Here is a 16056-nt window from a genome sequence, read left to right as displayed (position 1 = left end):
AATATAAAGTCAAATAAAAAGGATAACAAAAAAAAATTAGAAAAAGATAAACGATAAATAAATTGACAAAAAGAAAGAATACCTAATTGTGGAGTATATTTTTTTCCAAATTTTCTTATCCACCTTATGGAAAGGGATGATAATAAATAGAGAAAAGAGGAGAGAGGAAAGAGGAGAGAATAAATAGGAATTGAGGAGTTAGTTTCTAATTAGGAATGAAATTTTGAATATCTAATAAGACTTTTTTTTTTATTATTTCCTTAACCCGAGTTTATAAAAGAGAAGAGAATCAATAGGAAAAAAATTGAGAGAAAAGAACAGAAAAATAAATAGGGATTGAGGAGTTAGTTTCTAATTACGAATGAAATTTTGAATACCTAATAAGATTTTTTTTCCAAAATTTAAAAAAAAAAATGAGAAAGAAGAGAGGAGAGAATAAATAGGGATTTAAGAGTTCATTTCTAATTAGGAATGAAATTTTGAATACATAATAAGATTTTTTTTCAAAAATTTCCTTAGGGCTTGTTTCATTACATGAATCTTGAGATTTCAAATATTTAGAGATTTCACATCTATAGATTTCAAATTTATAGATTTTAAATCTATGGAAACATAATTTATAAAAATTAATTCTTTGGTTAATTGAATATGCAGAATGAAATAGGTGGATTCATTTGTGATTTTTGTAAATGCGCAAATGTTTAGCATTTTTATAATAGGGATGAAATCTCTGGATTTCACGCCATAACCATAAATCTACAAATTCACATTTTTAGTGTAAAAAGATGAATCTCTAGATTTCATGAATCTAGAGATTTTCCCAACAAAACGGGTATAAATCTCGCATTCATGAATCCAAATATTTCAAATATCTGAATTCATGGAACCAAACAGGCCCTTAACCCCGTTTATAGAAAGAGAAAAGAATAAATAGGAAGAAAAGATGAGAGAGAATAAATGAGAGAATAAATATAGATTGAAGAGTTAGTTTTTAATTAGGAATGACATTTATATCTATTATTTTATCTTTAAAACCTATTCTCAATATTAGGGGGGGGGGGCATGGCCCCTGGCCCCTCTATAGGTCCACCCCTGTTTACACACTTGATGCATGATACTTTTTGCCTTTTTTTTAAAGAAAAACAAATACTTCATTGAAGTAACTTAGCTTACAAAGGCACATGGCAAATTACTAATAATTACAAAAGTATATTTATCCTTCGTTGCTAGATATAAAGCTTTAGATAGACATCAAAACGGGTACATTGTCATGGTTCTACCACTGGAAAAAAAAAAAAAACAAAGTCTAATAGTCATGGCTTGATTGAGATTGGCAAAAATTTCTGCCAACCTTAAAACTCTAATGAACCTGAATTTGAAGGTTCAAAACTATTGGGTAATTGAATTACAAATTCTACAAAACACAATAATGAAATCGGAATACAATTGAAAGATGAAGATCCTTAGCCAATCCGGAGAGCTTGATGTTGCAATCGAACGAACCACCAATGAATGAGGTTGAGTTACACCTTAAGTGGTTGTCTATAAAGTAATTAATGCACCATACTACTAAGGGTTCTTCGCACCACCACCTCCAAGATAAAGCAATCTCCAACTAGAAGATGAGGTAGTTATTCTAGCCCCTTCAAAGAGCCAAAAGCTAGAGCATACCACTTAAAAAACTCAAAGGAATAAACTTTTAAAATAAGTAACAAATAATGCAAGTGTGAGGAGTGTCTATATTACACACCACATGTAAGGAAGGGATGGGTTTATATAGGCCAAACACACCTTACACCCCTTGAGATTCTCAAGACAATGAATTTGGTCATTGAATCACAATGACTCAACTCCTCACAATGGAGATAATCAATTCCCTACTAATGGAGAATCAATAGGCTTGTCCCTTCTCCACTAATGAGAATAAACCACCTTGACCTAACTTCCCCACTACTTGGAAAATTAACTCTCATATTCACCTCTTTTGTATGAATTGGATTTTAATCCATTCAATAACCTTAACCTCACTCATAGTAATGACCATGTGTTGGAATTTTGTTTTAAAATAAAATAATAATATAATATAATATACTATTTAGATAAGTTTCAAAACATTAAAACTCTATCTCCTTAGTTTTGTTTTAGGACTCTTGTTTATTCTGACTCTTGTTTATTCTTAATCTACAAGACTCTTCTAGATGTATAGATTCCAATCAAAGGGTTTTGGCAATTCGGCATATATATTAGGTGATACGGAGGAAATATGATCGAACCTGATTCATACTCGATTTGACCCTCGACCCCGGTCGAGACGGAGGGAATCGACTCACTTCCGAGCGAGCCGGGTCAAGAAGATAGCTTGCTGAGGAAGAAATCTAAATAGGCAAGAGGCACGCCCTAATCCGACTTATGGATTAGGTTAATTACCCTAATGATGGCAGACACAACTTGGCGGCTGTCACTTATCATTATCGAAGGGATAATCATTGAATAACCGTGAGGTTATCTCAGGAGTCCTCTACCAGTTTAAACTAGTAGAAGTCTATCGCTCAACGGATCTAACAGTTAGAATCCAACGACTACCCGAAGAAAGCTCGAGTGCATCCAACGAAGGAGATTCGAAGGTACACTCTATATAAACCTTACTTACCTGCAAGGTAAGGAAGACTCAGATCCATATACACACTGGTAGACGTAAACTATCAGAGGCTTACGATCTAGATCACTTTCCCAGTTTTTCATTCCTTAGCTCTGTGCGTCTAACAGAGTCGTTTGTGATTAAGTTCATCAACTGACTTAGCCTTTGGAGGTGGACTCCCGACCCCGGCCCGGCGCCACGTCCGACGCGCGCGGGTCATCACAAGGAGATCTAAGGGCTGAGCTAATTTTGGACGCATCATTTGGCACCGTCTGTGGGAAAAGACTTATAAAGCTATGGTGACTAGATCGGCGGCAGCCGTAGCAGCCGCTGCACAACGTGATACTGGTGTTGAAATTCCTACAGAGAATAATCTAGATATTCCCCAGGGAAGTCTACCACCTCTTGAGGTAGATGGTGGTCAAGGAGGACATGATCCTCCGGGGACATTCCAAGATCAATTGAATCAGGTAAAGATTCAACTTTTGGAGGTGAGTCAAGCACTTCGCATGCTAACCAGACGAGTGGTATTACCACAAGAACCTGATCATCGCGATTCAGGAGGCGTGCATTACCCCGGGGTCAAAGATTGACTGAAGATCGGAATATCGGTAAGAACTTTCGCGAAGGTGACCGAGGGCCTAGGAGAATCGACGATCAACCTAGGCGGGATGATCGGTTTGACAGACCACAGGAAAGTACGACCGATTTAAATACAAGGTTGGATACAGGAGTGAGGACTCACTCACCAACTGTTAGACTAACCATTCGTGATGATTGAGCAGTTCGCGATGACCGGAATGTTCGTGACGGATGGGCCATTCATGATGATCGAATAGCTCGTGATGATCGTGTTGTTCGAGGTCGTGATCATAATGCAGAAGATCACTTGACTCATATTGGTCAGGAATTGGCCAATATTAATAAAAAAAACTAGGACAATTGGCTAGAGGAAGGATAACTGAGGATATTTATTCAGTTATTCGGAAAACCCCTTTTGCCGAGCCAATTGCGGGATATCAATTTTCCCACGACTTCCGTTTGCCTACCTTTTCTACATTCGATGGCTCCGGAGATCCTACGACCCACATTGGTTATTATCAGCAGACTATGGTAGTTGCAGGTAATTCTGATGAAATTATCTGCAGGGTTTTTTGTTCATCTTTAACCGGAGCAGCACAAAAGTGGTTTTCGAACCTCCCATCTGGAAGGATCGTAAATTTTGATGAGTTGGCATGCAAATTCATAGGGCGATTCCAGAGTGGAATCCAAGTCAAGAAGACAGAAGAAACCTTGTTTACCATCAGACAAGGAAATAGCGAATCGATCAGAGAGTACCTGAAAATATTCAATAGAGTAACAATGGAGATAGAGAATTTGGATGAGCAAGTAGCTAAAACTGTTCTATTCAATGGACTCACTAACCGAAGACTCTTGGAGCTATTACTACAGGATATGCCTACAACTAATGCTGAGTTGGTACAGAGATGCCAAAAGCGGATGAAGTCATGGAGATCTTAGATGCGCGCCAAGGAGACAATAAAGCCTCCACTAAAGAACAAAAGGCTCCTGAGCAAAAGCGAAGCCAAAGCCAGAATGTTCGAGATCGGGTTGGAAAGCCTCAGGCTTGGCGGCAGAGATCTCCCGGTAAAAGTGAGTATACTCCAAGAACTCCTGAAGATAAAATTCCCGACTGACATGGGAATTGGTCAAGTTTCCTCTGATCAAAGGATCTCTCGGCAATGTTACGTTGCCTATTTAAAAGACAAGGAAGGCTCGAGGAAGGTGACTGCCCTACTAATAGAAGTTCGAGATGATCGGGAAGAAGCAGAAATGCAAAGGCCCGAGCTAGTAGAAAAGCTGGAACAAATCCAGCTGTGTACCGAGGATGAGAAAAAGATTACTTATATCGGGTTTGAACAGCTGGAGGAGTTCAAGGAAGAGTTGAAGTCTTTTCTTCAACAAAACAGTGATGTATTCGCATGGTTTGCCGAAGACATGCCAGGAATTGATCGGGCTGTCATAGAGCACAAACTCTGGATAGATTCAAAGGTGAAACCAATTATCCAGAAAAGGAGAAATTTCTCCATTGAAAAATACGAGGCCGTTCGGGGTGAAGTCGAAAAACTGAAGAGTTCTGGTTTTATAGAACCAATCGAATGTCCAATCTGGTTAGCTAACGTGGTAATGGTCAAGAAGGCGAATGGGAAGTGGAGGATGTGTACAGACTACACAGACCTCAACAAGGCTTGCCCTAAAGATTGCTATCCGTTGCCACGGATTGATCTCTTGATAGATTCGACTGCAGGATATGAACTCTGAGTTTCATGGATGCCTACTCAGGGTATAATCAGATCCTTATGAATAAGGAAGATGAGAAGTTCACAGCTTTCATGACTGATCGTGAAAGCTACTATTACAAAGTCATGCCATTTGGCCTGAAAAATGCAGGAGCTACATATTAGAGGGCTGTCAACAAGATTTTCAAGGACTTAATTGGTAAGAATGTTGAAACTTATGTTGATGATATGCTTGTGAAAAGCATTACAAGAACAGGTCATATCGCAGATTTAACAGAAGTATTTTCAGTACTGCGAAAATATCAAATGAAGCTGAATCTAGAAAAGTGCGCCTTTGGAGTTTCTTCAGGCAAATTTTTGGGCTTCATGGTATCACAGAGGGGTATTGAGGCTAATCCAGCCAAAATACAAGCTCTAATTGACATGGAAGCTCCCAAAACTGTTCGTGATGTGCAGTGTTTAACAGGGAGAATTGCCGCTTTGAATCGTTTCATCTCCAAGTCTGGGGAGAAATGTTTACCATTCTTCAAAGCACTCAAAGATTTGAGGGGAAGCAAGGAAGCAAAGTGGACTAAAGAGTGCCAGAAGGCTTTCGAAGAATTGAAGGAAACACTGGGACAGCCACCACTTTTGTCCCAATCAGATAAGGGGGAAATCTTACAGCTATATCTAGCGATGTCCTTTTCGACGGTCAGTGCAGTACTTGTTCGTGAGAAAGATAAGAAACAGTGGCCAATTTACTATGTGAGTCACGTGTTACTTGATGCGGAGACACGATATTCGCAGATCGAGAAGCAAGCTTTAGCCCTCGTGACAACAGCCAGGAAGCTACGACCATATTTTCAGGCTCATCCAATAGAGTTGATTTTGTAGTAGAAACTACTGCACCAATGGAGACCACTATTGAAGATCCCATTATACCAACCATTTGGGAAGTATATGTGGATGGCTCGAGTAATAAGGATGGAGCAGGAGCTGGAATTCTATTGAAAAGTCCAGCAAAGCAAAGTGGACTAAAGAGTGCCAGAAGGCTTTCGAAGAATTGAAGGAAACACTGGGACAGCCACCACTTTTGTCCCAATCAGATAAGGGGGAAATCTTACAGCTATATCTAGCGATGTCCTTTTCGACGGTCAGTGCAGTACTTGTTTGTGAGAAAGATAAGAACCAGTGGCCAATTTACTATGTGAGTCATGTGTTACTTGATGCGGAGACAAGATATTCGCAGATCGAGAAGCAAGCTTTAGCCCTCATGACAACAGCCAGGAAGCTACGACCATATTTTCAGGCTCATCCAATAGAGTTGATTTTGTAGTAGAAACTACTGCACCAGTGGAGACCACTATTGAAGATCCCATTATACCAACCATTTGGGAAGTATATGTGGATGGCTCGAGTAATAAGGATGGAGCAGAGCTGGAATTCTATTGAAAAGTCCAAATAGATTTATCATTCGATATGCATTAAGATTTGCATTCGAAGCTAGTAATAACAAGGCAGAATATGAAGCCCTGATAGCTGGACTTAGGTTGTCAAAAGCATTGGCCATAACAGATGTTGCTATTTATAGTGACTCTCAACTTATAGTCAACCAAGTCCAGGGGGAGTATGGTATTAAAGAGCCTTGCTTGTAGAAGTATCAAGAGATTGTGCAGGCATTTTAAAAAGAATTCAAGAGTTTGAAAGTATGTCAAATTCCGAGGATAGAAAACACAGTGGCAGATGAGCTATCCCGATTAGCCAATGCCAAAGAAAAAAATCTAGACCCTTCGGTCTACATTGAAGAGATAACATTTTCAAGTTATCATGAGAAAGAAATTTTTTATATTGAAGCAGAGCGTTGCTGGATGGATCCGATAGTTGAATATCTGAGAGATGACAAACTACCTGAGGATTTGAAAGAGGCAAGATTGATCAAGATACGATCAACAAGATTTGTCATGCAGAATGGGAAATTATACAAAAGATCTTATTCTGGACCCCTTCTGAGATGTTTAGGTCCCGAAGGAGCGGACTCGACTCTGGCTGAAGTTCATGAAGGGATTTGTGGAGCTCACATGGGTGGGCGAGCCCTGGCACACAAGATTCTAAGACTTGGGTTATATTGGCCTAAGATCCAAGAAGCTGCTATGGAGTATGTTCGTCGATGTAGCAATTGTCAAATTCATGCTACAGTATCAAAGCGCCCAGCGGAAACCATGACCTCCATTCTAGATCCCATCCCCTTCCCCTTCGCAATGTGGGGAATTGATATCATGGGCAAATTCACCAAGGCATCAGGCGGACGGGAATATCTGATAGTAGCAATTGATTACTTCACGAAATGGGTTGAAGCCAGTGCCCTGGCAACAATCACTGAGAAAAAAGTGGAGAAATTTGTGCTTGAGTCAATCATATATCGCTTTGGGATTCCAAAGATTATCATCACTGACCATGGCACCCAGTTCGACTGTCCACAATTTGAGCAATTTTGTGGAACATACATGATCGAGCATCGTATGTCCTCAGTGGCATACCCCCAGAGCAATGGACAGGTAGAAGTTACTAACCGAACGCTGCTTGAGGGGATAAAGAGAAGACTTGAGGCTGACAACGCCTTATGGGTCGAAGAACTACATAATGTATTGTGTGCTTATCGAACTATGGTTCGAACACCCACAGGAGAAACTCCATTAAGGTTAGCATATGGGTCCGAAGCGTTGGAACCTATGGAGATAATGGCGGCAACATTACGGGACAGAGAGTTCGAAGAAAAAGCGAACGTGCAAGGACTGCTTGATAGTCTTGATTTGTTGGACGAAGTTCGGGCAAAGGCAATAGCACGAACTCAGCATTATCAAAGAAGGATAGCGTCAAATTATAATACCCGAGTAAAGAATCGTCGGTACTTGGCAGGAGATTTGGTGTTGAGAAATACCTTAGCTTCAGATCCACGCCACCAAAGAAAACTAGACCCTTCTTAGGAAGCACCTTATATGGTTGTCAAACCAGTCGGTTCAGGAGCTTACAAACTGAAGAACATCAACACCCAGAAAGAGTTGGATCGTTCGTGGAATGCCAGGCATCTCAAATTTTTTTATCCTTGATGATGATTTCAATTTTGTTCGTGATGTAACCAATTTCAAATCAATCAATGCAATTATTGGTTTTCAACAAATTATCTTTTGATTGGGGGGCATCATACACCACATTCAAGAACAAGATCCGACTACAAGGCATCGGATGAAAATCCGTGTGGGTCCTTCAACACTTATTGAATTTTTTTCGGAATTTCTTAAGTCAAGGCATCGGATGAAAATCCGAGTGAGTTCCTTCCGCAAGGCATCGTTTGAAACCCGAGTAAGTTCCTTCAAGACTTATTGAATTTTCGAAATATCCTTAAGTAAAGGCATCGATTTAAAACCCGAGTGAGTTCCTTCTCAGACTTATTGTATTTCTCCAGAAATCCTTAAGTAAAGGCATCGGTTTAAAACCCGAGTGAGTTCCTTCTTAGACTTATTGTATATCTCCGGAAATCTTTAAGTAAGGCATTGTGACTGGCAAAGTTCAAGATGAAGTTAATTTCTTATTTCTCCAAAAGACCGAAAGAGGCCAACCTTTATATCAAACATACACATGAGATTACAAGAGTTGGGATACAATCTTCGGTCAAAAAAGAAAGTCATCACCGGTGATCATTAAGAAATCATACAAGATCAGCACAGCTTTGCCAAAATAAACACAAGAGTTAAGCAGCAACATGGATTCAATAAAAAGAAGAGGAGAAATGGGGATTACAAAAGCATTTCAGTATGTACAAAATCCTCTGCAATTTCATACTCTTTGTCCAGCTTGTCTAGAAGAAGTATGGTCCTCGACCAAACTTGCATTCAAGGCGAGCTCTTCATAAGTGAATCCTTCCAGGGGAGTATAAATAGGAGAATCTTCCAGATAATGCATAATATCCGAATCAGAAGGCGGAGGATCAGTCTTATTTTTGGTCCAGTCAGGGGAAGGAAGACCCAGGTTGGTAAACACTTCAGGATGGCAAACAGCATTGTAGGGAGTTGTATCAAAATAAGGATCTTTCCTTAGTATTGATTCCCATACTTCGTTCTCACCATCCCGGTACGCCTGCAAGTTATAAGCATTTAGCATGTCAACAAAGGGCTTACTGTGTAAATACTTGAAGATGCAAGCTCTGCGAACGTCAGCTGGAAGGGATTCGGGCAAAGGAATGACAGCTTGCCTTTGAGGTAACGCTTCAGATCCTTTGGCTCCTGACTTTCCTGCTTCTCGCTCTAGTCGCCGGATCTTCTCCCTGGCATCATCCAAGTCTGAACGAAGACGCTCGATCACCGAATTCTTTTCTCCTGCAACCTCCCAAGCTAGCTTCCTAAGGCGAGTAATTTCAGCATCCTAGGCTTTGGAGTCTTCCCGAAGCTTGGAAACCTCATTCCTCAGTCTATTGAGCCTAGAGGCTGCTTCCACTTGGTTGTGAAAGTTACCAGTAAGACTCCTGCAAACAACTTCCGAGTTAAACAGGAGCAGAAGAGTAACCTTCAGAATCAAAAGATAATGAATAAAGACTTACATCACCATTGACTTCATAAAGTCCTCGTCTGGAAGTTTGGAAAGAGCTGTGCTCTCAGAAGTCATTCGAGCAGCAATACACCATTCCAACGCTTTGTCAAACTCGTTTGACACTAATTCAGGCGAAGGATGAGAAGGATGAGCTGCATCACTGGCCAACCGACGACGCTTCCTAGTGGCAGAATCCTCCAACTCCAAAGGAGAGGAAGAGGATGCCAAACAAGCATTAGAGTTGGAAATAGAAGCAGCACCTGCTGGGACCGCACCTTCATCAAATGCCAACATAGTTGCCTCAAATGTCCGAAGGGTCTCCTTCGGGGATGCACAAACGGTCTCTACAGCAGGGGCATCAGCAGCGCCATCAGCAACGGAGTGATCAAGATCTTCCTGGGAAGAACGAGCGATCTCTCTAGGCAGAGGAAGTGTAGGAGTGGCATCAGTAGAAACTATGGTAATCTAACTTGAAGATTCACCAACAGCAGTCACCTTACACTTAGAGGATTCACCAGATGAAACCACCTCATTGGCCCCAACCGCCGCCGAAACTGGAATGATTTTTCTTATAAGATTTCGCCCTAATAAAGTTCGGATCGATTATGGGAGCCACTGTGTACACAGAAAAAGCCGTATCAGTACAAAAAACCAACAACACAAGAAACAAAGGGAAACCCTAGTTCTCTATCAGATATAAACTACTCAGAATACCCATTAAGTAAACCCCAAGTAATACTACTGTGGAGTTTACTCAGGGGGAAGAGATTGGTGATAGCAAAAAGCTCACTTGTTCAGAGGCTGATAGAAACTATTGTTGGAGTACGAGGAATACGGATGTAGAAGACGGAATGTCGTTTTTGCAAATCTAACTTGCAAATAGTAGGATAAATGGGGAGTACCCTCGAAGGATTTAAATAGCCTCAGATATTAAGACGACGGTTGAGAGCCAAAGGCAACCAATGGCCCAGATTGAAAAAACGCTTCGATATCCTCAACAAGCAAGATCAACGGTCAAAAGGAGGCTACTTGGAAATAGGCACCTGGTACGAGAATACCTCCAACCGTCGCACCGCCATTTAAATAATGGTTGTTTTACCAATTCATTGAAAACAGTGAATGGTGTACAAAGGCAAGAAAATGTTTGGACTTCGCAGCAAATGAAGGGAAGCGTGTGGACTTTGCAATAAATGAAGTAGTAAGGGAGAATAAAGGCTAAGTGTGAAACCCAGCCCTAACCTAACTCTGACCTTGACTCGGTAACCCGGTTGTTTTTAGGTCCGAAGACCCGGAGTAAAGAAAGAAGCCAACTATGGGCCATCTCAGTAGAAGACATGGTGTTTGACTCTGAACCCATGGATGTTGTTGATGGAGTTCCATACTTGGATGTTTGTGTAGATTTGGAAAGGAAGCTGCAGTTGTCTGAAGATGAGATTAGTTGAAGGACTTGGAGTATTATCTGACTTGGTTTGAAGGTATTTCTTCACACTTGACATGTTACTTGATGTGTATGCAAAAGCCCATAAGGTTTAAAGCCCATTTGATCCTCCAAATCCTTGATTATTCCTTCTGTCAGCCTTGGTCGACTGACTGGTCGAGTGGGCCACTCGACCAAGCACTCGACCAAAGGAAGGTGAAATCCAAGAAATTGTAATTTTAGGGTTTTTCACTCTTATTTAAACCCTACTTCGTATTTCTTTGTTACGGCTGCCTCCTAAACACTTTGTGAACGTGAGAACACCTCTCCGAAACTCTCTTTGGTGATTTCGAAGATTCCTCTGCAGATTTGAAGCCTCTCTTCTCTGTTCTTATGATTCAAGGTTAGTATCTCTTCTGAATTATTAATTTTCTTTTCTTGATCTTGTTCTTGATTGAGATCAGGAAATTGATGTTGCATCCTTGCAACCATCCCTTCGTGATGTCCTTTGTTTCTTTGAGATCTATGATCATCATCATGATCTCAACCCTAGCCAAAGATTTTCTTGAAACCCTAACCCTTGCTTGAGTTCTGGAAACTCTTGTTAACCTCCCATGCGAGGGAAACCTCATGGGTAATATTTCTAGTAACCTAAACTATAATTTCTTTTCTTGTTATAATTGGCAAATCATTTATTTCCCTTTCATTCTGTGATCTCAACCTTTTTATGGGAACCATAAGGTTGAAACCCTAATTTCTTGGGTTAAATCAAGAACCCAAATTTTAACCATGACTTGATGTTTTTATCTTCCTATATGATTCTCATCCTAGGAAGTTCCCCTTCGAATTTCGGATCATTCCGACTTCAAACGAGGAACTTATGGCCAAAGCAGTCTGTACAATTCCGTACTGACTTGCTTGGTCGACTGAGCCAGTCTACCAAGCACTCGACCAAAGGAGTCAGTAGCTTCATTTTTTGCCCAATTTGATTCGTTTGCTCTCTGATCTTTTAGGCATCTTCCCTAATGTTGTATCTATGATTGTTAGGAGTCTATTTGCTAAGTTTGGAGTTGCTCTCTTTGATTTTTTGGATCATATTCTTCGATAATCAGGTAAGGACAGTTGATTCCTTAACTACATAGATTGCTTGTTCTCTGGTTTCTACTTTATGAAACTATGGTATTACCTACTTTTATTGTATTTTAATTCTGATCTCCTACTGTGAGAACAGTAGCACTTGTTTATGTTATCCTTTTTATTATTCATGTTATATGAGTTAATTATTACTGCTTAATCTGATTTTGCTTTTACATTCTCTTGTATATGATGAACTGTTGGTTGTGTATGTCATGACTGATCTGAGAATGTGTTTTCCTAGGTATGGTTTGGGATTGGGGAGTGTCCTTTTGACGCTTTTGTCCTTGGACATCGGAGGAAATAGTATGGGATGTTCTCCGAAGATGCCCATCGACGCTTTCCCGAATCATTGGTTGTCATACCTAGGATTGTCTAGTAGTGTTTGGCTAGGATGACCCCTGTTATATCAGACCCGATTCGGAAGGGTATTGACACCGAACGACCCGTGGTAGCGAATGTGATTCACGGGCGCTCAAGACCGGTAACCAACCCGTGAGAGGACGGGAATCATATTGTGGGGACCATTTATTGGAGGGTTGCATATGGCTAGACTTGGGCTCATGGGCGCTCAAGACCGGTAACCAACCCGTGAGAGGACATGAGAGCTTCCCGTTTACCATATGTGGATAACCAATAGGGTTGATGAGTCCGTAGTCCGAGTTGGTCGGTGCCATAGGATACGCTGACTCTAGTGTGAAGGATATGGAACCGAGTTGGTCGGTGCCATAGGGAAAGTATCCGGATCTGACATGATATAACTAACAAGATGACTTGCATTGGGCTAGGCTTTTCCCTGACATGCGCCGGTACTTATGCCAAATGGTTGTGAGAGAGTGTGTTGACTAAATCCCCTACCATGGTTTGATGAGGACTTTACCCAATTACCCGGCAGACCCAAGATGCCAGGATGGCTGAGGGGGAGTGACTGACCTACCCAAAGAAGTACGGTGCTATGACTTAAAGCATGTCTACCATAGAGACCAGCATACATAGAGTTTAGATGCATTCATACTTTATCTGTTCCATATTGCATTGCATCATGTTATGTTTTGCCACATGTTATCTATGATGTTATGGATTAACTTGCCTTACTGAGTTTCTTCGAAACTCATTCCTTTTTGTACATTTTCTTGTTAGATTTTCCTGCAGGTACAGAGTACTATGATGAGCAGTACAATGAAGCACAAGCCGATGAAGCGTATTACACGCAAGGTGCTGGCGATGATCAAGCTTACTCTGATGATCCCTCGGCGGATCAAGTTGCGTACTACCTTTGAAGGCAACATAGAGTTAGAACAAATCCGTTGGATTGATGAAGACGTCATCTATAAACTTGAAGACTCATATTCTTAGTTTATTTATTAGTACATTGGTTTCAGTTGTATTTCATTTTAAACTTTCATTCTACGTTCCGCTATGTTTGTGAAGTGAGTTTCCCCCTCACTTTACTTTACTTATCTTGATATCTTTGGATATCTGGTATCTTTTCCGCACTCTGATTATATCATTTATTCTTTCTTGAGTTAAATATTTTGTTTATAATATTTAAACCTTGATTATTTCTTGTTTATGATTATGTTATTGTATATGTGGGAGGATGATTTCCTCGATACTTGATCTTCGGGGCTGTGGATCACACTCCCGGGTATGCCAGTTAGGGTACCGGCTGGGGGGATGTGACACTAAGGCATCTTTCCTGAACATCTCTTCATGATATCTTTACAAGATTATTATTCGTCGAGGTATACGAAGTTAAGTGATAAGTTTTATCATTTATATTTTATTTCAAGACAAGCTTTCGATAGGAGACGAGGAAATATTGAGGCAAACATGGAAGAAGTATCTATTCATTAATGAGGAGGATCAACCTTTACAAAAAAAAAAAAAAAAAAAGAGGTAACTCCCTAAGCTTCTTCCTCATTGTTGCCCGAAGAGTCCTACACAGGAGAGCCTTTCTCAGGGTCTTGAGAAGAGCCTTCCTCAGGATTGTCATTATCAGAATCTTCTTCAACGGCAGCCTGTGACTTTTCCTCTTGGAGGGGCGGTTCGTCAGCAAGATATTCCTCGTATTTTGGGTCAGCTGGAAAAGGATCATCCTCCTCCCGAGCCTAGTCAGGGAGATCCATTTTTAACTTCCCGAAAACCTCTCTGTGACACACCTCACTAAAGGGAGTTGTATCGAAGGAAGGGATAGATTCAAGAATCTTTTCCCAAACGTCATTCTGCCCCAAGCGGTAAGCTTGGATGTTGAAGGCACCCAGCAGTTTGGAGAAAGGTACGCTGTTCAGGTACTTTTGAACACAATCCTTTCGAAGCTCCAGCTTGATATGCTCGGGTTTGCTAGGAACCGCCAGCTTCAGAATATCTTCGTTCTCTGCGCACTTAAGCTCAAGTCTATCACCGAACAATGTGGCAGCTGCTTTCTGCTTCTTAGCCTCGTGCTCGGCAGCAACAACGCGAGCCTTTGAAGAGTCGAGGGCCTTTTTTAAGGAGTTCATCTCCTCATCATGCTTTATCTGCAGCTCCTTAGCAATTGCCGTCAGTCGGTCTATCTCAGAATTGGCCATGGCCAAATTCTCTTCGCAGGTCTGGAGTAAGGAGCCGTTGCGACCAACCCGGCTCAATGCTTCCATGTGCTGATAAAAACTCAACACAACATTCTTGGGGAAGAGGAGATTATCAGAAAAAGTCATAAGAGATTATGAAAAAATCAATGAAAAATCAGGAAGGCCGGTACCTTGTGGACTGACTAACAAGGGCATCATCGTTCAGGGCTTCAAAATCCTGACGATCGGAGGGCAGAAGACTGAGGGAGCTTCATTCTGCAGCTTTCTTAGGGTCTTGTGTCACCTTATTAGTCTGCTTTAATGTCCATTGAGGTATGAAGACCTCCTCACAATCCTCGGTATTTTTGGATTTTTTGTGGGAGGAAGCATCAACTGTATCGTGCTTCCTTTTGGTTCGAACGGAGGAGGAGATATTTGACCACTCCACCATTGGCTTTTTCCCTTTACCCGAAGTGTCAACCACGGGCTTAATGTTCCTGATACCTTTGTAAGAAGGGTCAGGAGAGGGAACAGAAGCTTCTTGATCAACAGTTAGGGCTCCGGGCGACAGTTGCTCAGCTGTCACAACGGCCCTAGCAGCCTTCGCCTGAAGATTCTCAAGGTTTATTCTTGGAGGCACTACAAAGAAGAACAAGAATCATAATTACGAAAAGACATATTACTTTTGTAAATTTTAAGGATGATGGTTAAGAAGCTCACAATGAACCAAGCCCCAATACTGAAGGATGGAGTTGTACTCCACCTCAAGACCAGGTATCTCCTGATACCGTGGTATGGATTTGATTGTCTTGATAGCCGTCTTGTCTTCTTTGGATAAAGGAAGGACCCGGTTACTTTCAAGGTATAAAGTATACTGTTTCCAGACGATCGGGAAGTTGAGATCTGACTGAGGCGCACAACAGAAAAAATATCGTTCGCACCATCCTTTGTGATTGGAAGGGCAAGTTCCTTTGGTAAGAATGCTGCCCCTCCAGTCAAGCTCAGTCTTATTATGCTTAGAGAGTACAACCAAGCCGGGAGGATGGGAGATAGAAAGAAGATGAAAGTGCACAAAAAGAGCAAGAGATGGCGTAACGCCAAGTTCAAAACACAAACCCAAGAAGCCGACGATGAGACGCCAGCTATTGGGAAGGAGCATTCCAGGGCAAATGTCCCAGTGATTCAGAATGGCTGAGAACAAAGGATTGAAGAAAGGAAAGCGAACCCCGCTTTCCAGTGCATCTATGTATAGGGAAAATTCGCCTGGAAGGGTCGAATCAATCCTCTCATCAGGATTGGGAGCCCTAATGTAATATCCAGCCCTATTCTAACCTTGACCCTGACCCGAATCCACTGTTGTATTCAGGTCCGAGGACCCGAAGCGGTGGAAGAAGAGATTTATGGACCATCCTGATTGATGATCATGATTTGGAGACCGAGCCCATGGACATTGAC

This window comes from Hakea prostrata, chromosome 4, assembly GCF_041222555.1.
Source record: "Hakea prostrata isolate BN-2017 chromosome 4, UWA_Hpros_2, whole genome shotgun sequence".
Classification (NCBI taxonomy): Eukaryota; Viridiplantae; Streptophyta; class Magnoliopsida; order Proteales; family Proteaceae; genus Hakea; species Hakea prostrata.
The sequence above is the reverse complement of the archived record's forward strand: the minus strand, read 5'-3'. Positions refer to the sequence as shown.